The sequence below is a fragment of the Chinchilla lanigera genome, unplaced genomic scaffold (assembly GCF_000276665.1).
Source record: "Chinchilla lanigera isolate Chin_1 unplaced genomic scaffold, ChiLan1.0 scaffold00020, whole genome shotgun sequence".
In the NCBI taxonomy this organism is placed as follows: Eukaryota; Metazoa; Chordata; class Mammalia; order Rodentia; family Chinchillidae; genus Chinchilla; species Chinchilla lanigera.
Genome location: NW_004955421.1, coordinates 27,700,537 through 27,708,563, shown reverse-complemented (window position 1 = coordinate 27,708,563; position 8,027 = coordinate 27,700,537).

Sequence of the window (8,027 nt, the reverse complement as noted above, 5' to 3'; positions counted from 1 at the left end):
GCGGTGCCCCGGAACGCACCCCTGACCCCGCACCCCGGAGCGAGGGCCTCAGGACCGAGGGTCGGCGCTGCGGCTGCTGGTTTAGCCAGCCGTGCGGGTGCGGGGAGGGGAGGACCGGGTTTGCTAGTTGCTTTCCGCGCCGACCCCAGCAACGTGCTGGGCGCCCTTGTTGGAAAAACGAGCGTGGTCAGGTGTCAGGTGGTGAGAGTGCGGGCTGGCACACCGTGTGCACTGGCACACCCGCGTGCGCTGTACCCGCAGGCAGCGCTCTCCGCTGTGCGGGCTGAGGGGTATCCCGGGCACACTTTGGACTTTTGAAAGCGTCGTATCTTCCGATCGAGGCCCACAGGGTCAAGTTCTCCACTGAGAATGGGCTGGCGCCCTCCGCGCGGCCGGCGGAGCCTGCACGTGCTGACGTGCAAAGCTCAGTGGGGAGAGAGCACCGCGCTGCTGTTTGGGAGTCCCTTCGTGCAAGGGTCCAGCTCCCAAAGCGGGCACGTTTGCAGGGGGCAGGCCCTGAGTGGTCCCCGGGCTCACTGTCTCCCTGCGCCCTTTCCCGCGGTGAAGTTCTGCAGGGATAAGTTACACGAAGGACATCCTCAAATGCGGGCACTGGAGTTCCATAATGGCTTAAGTAGCCGCGCACGATTCCTCAGCTTCATGACTGGACAAAGTACTATGTAAAGGACAATACTTGAAACACCAGTGGAGGTCCCGCCACCGCTCCGCCGTCCCGCCCCGGGCTCTCCTATTCTGAGACGCGAGGCAGAGCAAGGGCTGGTGAACATCAGAAAGCCCGAGCAAAGATGACTATGTCCAAACACCAAAAACCAACAGATGAAGCCCGCTCTGTCCCCTTCAGGACCCGAGGCATCCACAGGCCAGGAGGACACGACCCTGGCCTTCGTCCAGCCCCGTCTGCATTGTGAGCTTGGCCCTTCCCCTCCCCTCCTCCTCCTCTGTGGCCTTCGGATGCCGTAGCACATCCTCTGAAAGGAACGTGTTATGGTCAAAGATTACCTCCCAGTGAGTGGGCCGGGTAAGGTGCCACACTCCCCGTGACTCCTGTGGTCCAAGCCTCCCCCATCAGCCAGGACCCTAAGAGACCTAGCAGCTTCCTGTACTGGGCCTTGAGCTCTTCTGCTGGGCCTGCTGCCGCCCTAAGGAGAGACCTTCACTTCGTTTGTTTACCCTTCTTACTCCTTTTAACCCCCAGAGCACAAAACTAATTTTGTCATCAAGGTGCAAAAACACCGGTCTACCAGACTCACATTTATTCTTTAGAAGTATTGCTTTAATGCTATGAGTTTTATTGTATTAAACAATGAGTACTTAACAGGAGAAAATCACAAAAATAAAGTATTTAATTTTTAATATTTATTGTTTGTAAAAATGCATCAAAATTTTCAACATCGACTTTTGTGGTGTAAAGTCTAAAAAAGAACAACACAAATGCATTCTCATATGAACTAAAATGAAAATAACATGAGCACTTTACAAAAAAAATCTTTACTTCAATTATCCCACCTAAGGCAGCTGCACATGACAATGGCGTGTTCCATGCACACAAATTACTGACACTGCAGCACATGTATTTTGCTTTCTTGACCTTTTTGTGGGACATATTTGACATCTCAGTGGGCTTGCTGTTTCGTCATTAGCTTATGATATTATATTATACAGGAACAAAAAAATGAATAAAGTCTTAAATTCTTAGTATGTATTGTGCATTTAGAGTAGACACCAACATATTCACAGCAGTGGTGTACTTGCTTAGAAAACCTAGAAGGTAACATCAGAAGTAAATTCTTACATGAACTGCAATGGAAATGCCAGTAGAACTCTACCAGAAAAATAAGCTTTGCTTCAACTGTCACACCCAAGGCAGTCTTCACACATGACAGCCGCATGTTCCATGCACACATCTTGCTTACACTGACAGCACATGTGCTCAGCTTTCCTTTCCTATGTGGCAGTCTTGTTACCTCTCTTCCTGTTTTGTGCAACGTGCACTTAACAGGGAAATAAGATATCAATAAAATATAATGCCAAATATGTAATGAGTGCTTAGAATAGACATCAAAATTTTTGCTTATACTGATAGCACATATGTTTTGTTTACCTATACTTTCTTGTAGGGCGCAGTTGACACCTTTTTTGTTTTCCTGTTGTCGTAGTAGGTCTTTGTGATGCTGTGCCTGCCTGTTCACCTGTCAGCTCACCGATGTGCTCCACAATTGTTTGGCATAGTTCCCTGGGCAGAAATGTTTTGTTTTTCCTCTGCTATAGATGATCTCTTGTGAGTTCCAGTCTCAATCCTCTAAGAAAATTTCTCCAGGATATTTTTTACTCATTATTTTCTTTGCAAACTATTAAAGTACTTATGCCACACATGTTTAGGATTGAGTAAAACACAACCGTTGGCCAATGATTTGTGTTTGAAGTGACGTCATGGTTACTGCATAACTCATCAGCATCTACTCTACCTTTGGTTTTGTTGTTGAAAGTTTCCATCTCAGGCTTCCATTTTGTTGAAGTTTCTCTAACAGTATTTCCATTATGGTGAAATGTTGACATTAGCAGTTTGTTTTTCTTTGCCATGTACAAGGCCAATGTTATACTCTTCTGAAATCCAAAGATTGTGCTACACGACTCTCTGCTTTGAAATTGCAACACTTCATTTGGAATTTCTGCTCTGTTCCTGCATAGAGTTCCTGCGCTGGTCACCTTGTGCTCTGTCAGCAAATGTAACATCAATTGGAAACTGGTGACCAACTGTCCAATGTCACATTCTGATTAGATTGAGAGAGGGGAAGAGCAAGTCTGCTCACAGCATCGTTCAGTTTATCACTATACGAATAAGGACCGGATGGCTGAGTTCCAGGATAAATGTCTAATTGAAAGCATAATAAGACTTTGCATCTATAAGGGTATATATTTTTATGCCAGATTTTGACCCATTGCTTTTTGATAAGTATTTTGCATTCCTGTGATCACAGTGAGAGATCTGTGCTAAGTACAGCAGACCTACGAGTGCTTTCAGTTCAGATAGTGAGGTGACATGATAAATACATTTTTGAATATGGCTGTGGGTGCATACAGAACATTTTACTGGCATTTCAGCCTTTGTGTATTTCACAGCATCTTGTAGCATTTCGTCCGTTAAAATTTCCAACCTTGAACGGCAGTACTGACATTTTCTGTCCAATACCTTTCACCCCTGCCAAGACCCTCACTATATTTTCAGACCTAGTTTAACATTGGATCATTCCACTTGGTTGGGTGGCCGTTTTGCAACATTTCAACTAGTCAAATATGTACTCATAGTACTGTTGTTTTATCATCCAAATCAAGGAGGGCTGCATTTCCTGTGTCTGTATCGGTAGATTGTTGTTCCATTTCACTGTCACAGGGACTGTGGCTCACATGGTCAACATCAAAATCATCGTCGTCATCCACCCACATCACTCCTCTTTTATGAAAGCATGAATTTTACCATAATGGACCATCCATGCCCAAGAAATCTGATGATTCACTTTTGACCTCCTCCAAGACCTGAAATTCTGGTTTTAAATGTGCCATTGCACTGAACTGAATTACTTCTACCAGAAAAATCAGAAGAAAACTTTTTTAAGGAACAAATCCTGGAGTGGTCCAACAGACCCTTGTGATGCTCGGGCAAACATCACAAAAACTGTTCCCTGGAGCATAAAGGTATGTACAAATCCCATTGTGCTACTTTTGCACATGTGTACACATGCTGCTATTGGCCATACCAAGTGAGTAAACACATAGCTTGCTTCCTGTATCCCTCAGGGAAAGGTACGGAGACACACAGCTGGCTATTATAATGCTAAAGTACAAGCTTACAGAAGCAAAGTAAGGGATGAATATGCAGGACCCACACTTGTGATTAAATAAACTAATTCTTGTTACTCATTCTGAGTATCCTGCTCAGTTCTTAGTTTGGGATACCAGTTACCTGGAAACAACTCCCCTGGGACACCTCCCTCCACCCAATAAGAACTCTGTTCAAGAAGGTGGGTTATTCCTCATTCACTGGAATGTTTTCCAGCAGAGCTGAGAGATGTAGAAGGATAACTCTTGGCGTTTGGTGTTTTGAAAGCTCAGTCCTTGCAAGGTAGACAGAAGAAAACATAGGTGTATATAATACTTTGGGGAAAACGTCTAATAAATCAGAATGTGGCATCCATCCTGAGGCAAGATTAAGATTTTCCTGGCTTAGGGACAGGAGATCAAGCAGGACTTGTATTAAAAGAAAGAGGGTAACTGTTTAGGGCCTTAGAAAGGGGATGGACTGGAAAATGGAAATGGTGGAAGCACTAGCTAGCGTGGAGGCAGTCTTGCTCTTTTTCTTTGGTAGAACCTCAGGGAAGTTGCGAGGCTCCAAGTGGTATGTAATATCTGAGAAGATGGATACAGAATGTCTAAATGCCACATAGAGTTTCACGTAACCAGCTGAGAGGCTGTTACAATAGAACAGTCCCATGCCTCTGAGAAGGGCTCAGAAATAGCATGTGGACTGACATGCTGAAGAAAAAGCAGGAAAAATATTACACGTGGATGACATCATGAGAGCTATAGTTTGGATCTGACATGTCTCCCAGAGTTCTGTGTGTAAAGTCTTGGTCACCAATCCCTTGTACTCTTGGTCCTAGTTGAAGGAAGTTACTGCTAGAATGTGCTGAGGTAACAAAATGATAACAAAAGCAAATCTCAGTGGTTTAAACAACAAAGACTCATTTCTCATTCTTGCTATATGGCTATTGCCATGCTTTGTATCTGCTGAAGATCAATGAAAGACTCTGTCACATAAGCACTGTCCTTGCCTGGGGTCCTGATGGACATTTTCCAGTTTCTGTGGCAGAGGGAAGGATGAAAAACAAAGCATGAAGAGAGGCATGAACTGGCACTTAAAATTTCTGGAAATGCTACTTTTTCTCATGTTTCATTTGCCAAAGTAAATCTTGTGGCTACGTTGAGCTTCAGAGTGTGGGGAAACACGGCCCTCTTGTGTGGATCTTTGCAAGATCTTTGCAAACAATCCTAATGACTACCATGACCACCCAGGTACAGTGCCTTAGAGTGAAGAAGTCACTAATGCTTCTTACTCAGGGACTAGAGATACAATACTAAATTGGCCTACTTGTCTGCCACTGGATAGAATAGGGGTTTAAAATAGAAATTAAGTTCATACATAAAGTTAAATTTGAATAATTTATCTGTGTTTGTGTGCTTTATTTTTGCTATTTTGAGGATCAAACCCAGGGCCCTGAGCATGCTAGGAAAGCACTGTATCACTGAGCTACATCCCCAGGCCCAGTTACACATCTAGAACACCTGAGCTTATGCTGGGCCTTGTATCTATCCTCTTAGACATGCCAAGTGCCACAAATGATGCAGAGTATGTAAGATCCAAAAGCCTGGTCAAAATTATCACCATTATGGGCCCAAGTCTTTCACCTTGCTAAAATTCATTTTGCTGGGAGGACTGAAGGTTTAGACAGGAGAAAATAAAGAGATTGCTTCACCTCAACATAGCAGTTGGAATAAAAGAGAAAACTGGTGTATAGTTGTCCCTTGATATCTGCATAGGATTGGCTCTAGGACTCCCCACACACCCAAAGCTGTGCCTGCTCATGTTCCTTGTATGAAATGGTATAGTTCTTGCATATAACCTACACACATGCCCCTATATTGAAGCCAGGGGTGCTCTACCACTGAGCAACATCTCCACATCCCCTGGGTCTCTCTATATCACCTAGGCTGGTCTCCAACTCGCAATCCTTCTGGCTCAGCCTCCTGAGTAGATGGGATTAACAAGCATGTGCCACCACATTTTTAATCATATCTAGATTACTTATAACACCAAATACCTACACATCACTTTATTCACATGGGTTCAGAATAATATTCAACGTAGCAAAGTTTTTGTGTTTTGGAACTTCCTGCAATTTTTCTCCCAAAGATTGTTAAAGCATGGTGGGTTGAATTCATGGTGTATAATTCATGCATTAGAGGGCAGATGTGCAAGATTTTGAGAAAAGGAAGAAATTGGCAGGACCCTTAGAGCCAGAAAGTCATGGATTAAGAGAAGATTTGGAAATAACATTACTTGCTTCCAAATTTTCCTTAATAATAGTAGTTGGTCTTAATGGAGACCCCTACTCTATGCCAGTGCCTACACTTCTCCATTTTTATTCATGTCACATAGGTGAGTGTTATTAGTCTGGTTCAGAGAGGTCTGGCCTGCTGTGTTTGCGCCAAGTTGAATCCTTGGAGGTGATGCTGAGGATCTGAAGGAGACTTTATCCTCATGTCTGTTCTCCCACTTCCCTAGTTTCTTGCAGAGCCCAAAGTCCTGTTTAGCGGTGACAAACACACGAAGAAGGAAGTGCAGATGGAGGGCCGTCACATCATCCAGGCGTGAGTCGACATAACTTGCTGAAACGCCAGTCCATCCTTAAGCAGTGTGAGGCTCTTCCAACTTCAAGCTGCTTCTCCAGCCTCCTCAGCCTCTCATTAATTTTTGGAGGGGCCGCTTGTCTCTCTGTCCCTCTTGTTCAGTGTCCCTCTAATCTGTTGTCCCCCGGCCCTTCTCCCTGACACAATTTGATTTTCGGGTTGCTAGCAGGTTGCTCTCTGGCTTCGATTCATGTGCGCCTTCTCTGCGCCACATGTCTTTGCTGTTCCGACATGTCTTTGCTGCCTTTTCACATTTCCTTTAAGGACCCACAGAGGCCTGGCAGAATGTTGCAGAACTAAAGCAGAATAAAAAGACAGTTCTCGGAAGCCTGCTTTCTCGGGTTCAATGTAGGAATGAAGGAAGATCTAGACCTGCTGGGGTGAAGAGAAAGAAAAGTAAAGGGCAGATTTTTAGCTTCCTATGGAGTGGTTCTTCAACTTTTAAAACTTTTTTATTTCAGGCCCGTCTGACACAGACATGTGGTGGCCTGCTTCAGAGGTGTGATGGGGAGGACGAGGGGACCCCCGGGGGTCTGGCGGGTTCTGTGGTTCTGGCTTTCCAGTCCCGTTTTCTTCCCCATGTCTCCCAACCCTGAGAAGCTCTGGGAGCTCAAGCTCCTGTTAACCAGAAGGGTCTCGGCTTTCACGGGTGCGCAGAGCTATGCGTACTTTTCAGCGCTCCTGTTTCACTATTCTCTGTTTTGTGTACAACAACGGTCATCACCCAAAAGTTTTCCACAAACTTCAATTTCTTCACAAAGACCCATACCTCAAGTTGGGTAAAAATTAGTTTAGAGGCCAAGTGGGGAGAAGTGTGCATGGATGAAATTAGCTTCCTTTCGTCCCACTTAACCTAGTACAGGTTAAACCTTTCAGATGCCCCCAAGCTGGAATTAATTTTGCCTTCTAGTCGTCAGAGCACATCTGCTGTGACAACCGAAGGGGTTTGCTGCTTTCTCTTTCTTAGAGTTTTTGTCTACGTATCTGTTCTCCCCTGTGAAGCTGCAAGTGACTTGGGGACAAGGTCCGTGATTTAATCACTCTGTTGTCTGCCACCCTGATGCTTTAGATGTAACAAGTGCTGAATGTCAGGGGACAAAAATTAGTATGGATTATTGATTCAAAGTGACGATGAGGTTTCAAAGATCTTGAATGGTAGTTCCCTCTAGGGACACACGGGGGTGGCCTAACCCAGCCGAGCTGCACAGACTATGCCAGGTGGATCAGCGGCTAAGGGAGTTTGAAGATAATGCAGCCTCTTTTGAATTCTGTCTCACTGGTTGTTGACCAGCTGTGGATGACAGGAAAGAGATGTAGAGGACAATTTAATGGGCAAAATAAGAGAGTTAGACAATCAAGCCCAAAGGCAGCATCTGTACAGAGAGGGAAGACAGAGTGGAACTCCTGTTCTCCTGATCAAGGGTCCCTGTGACCCCAGCCACAGACCCAACTTTGGGACCCAGAGCCTTTGGGGAAGCAGGCCTGGGGGGTGGTGGGGGGTGGGCAATGCTGAAATAGGATCAATGGGATTTCAACTCTCT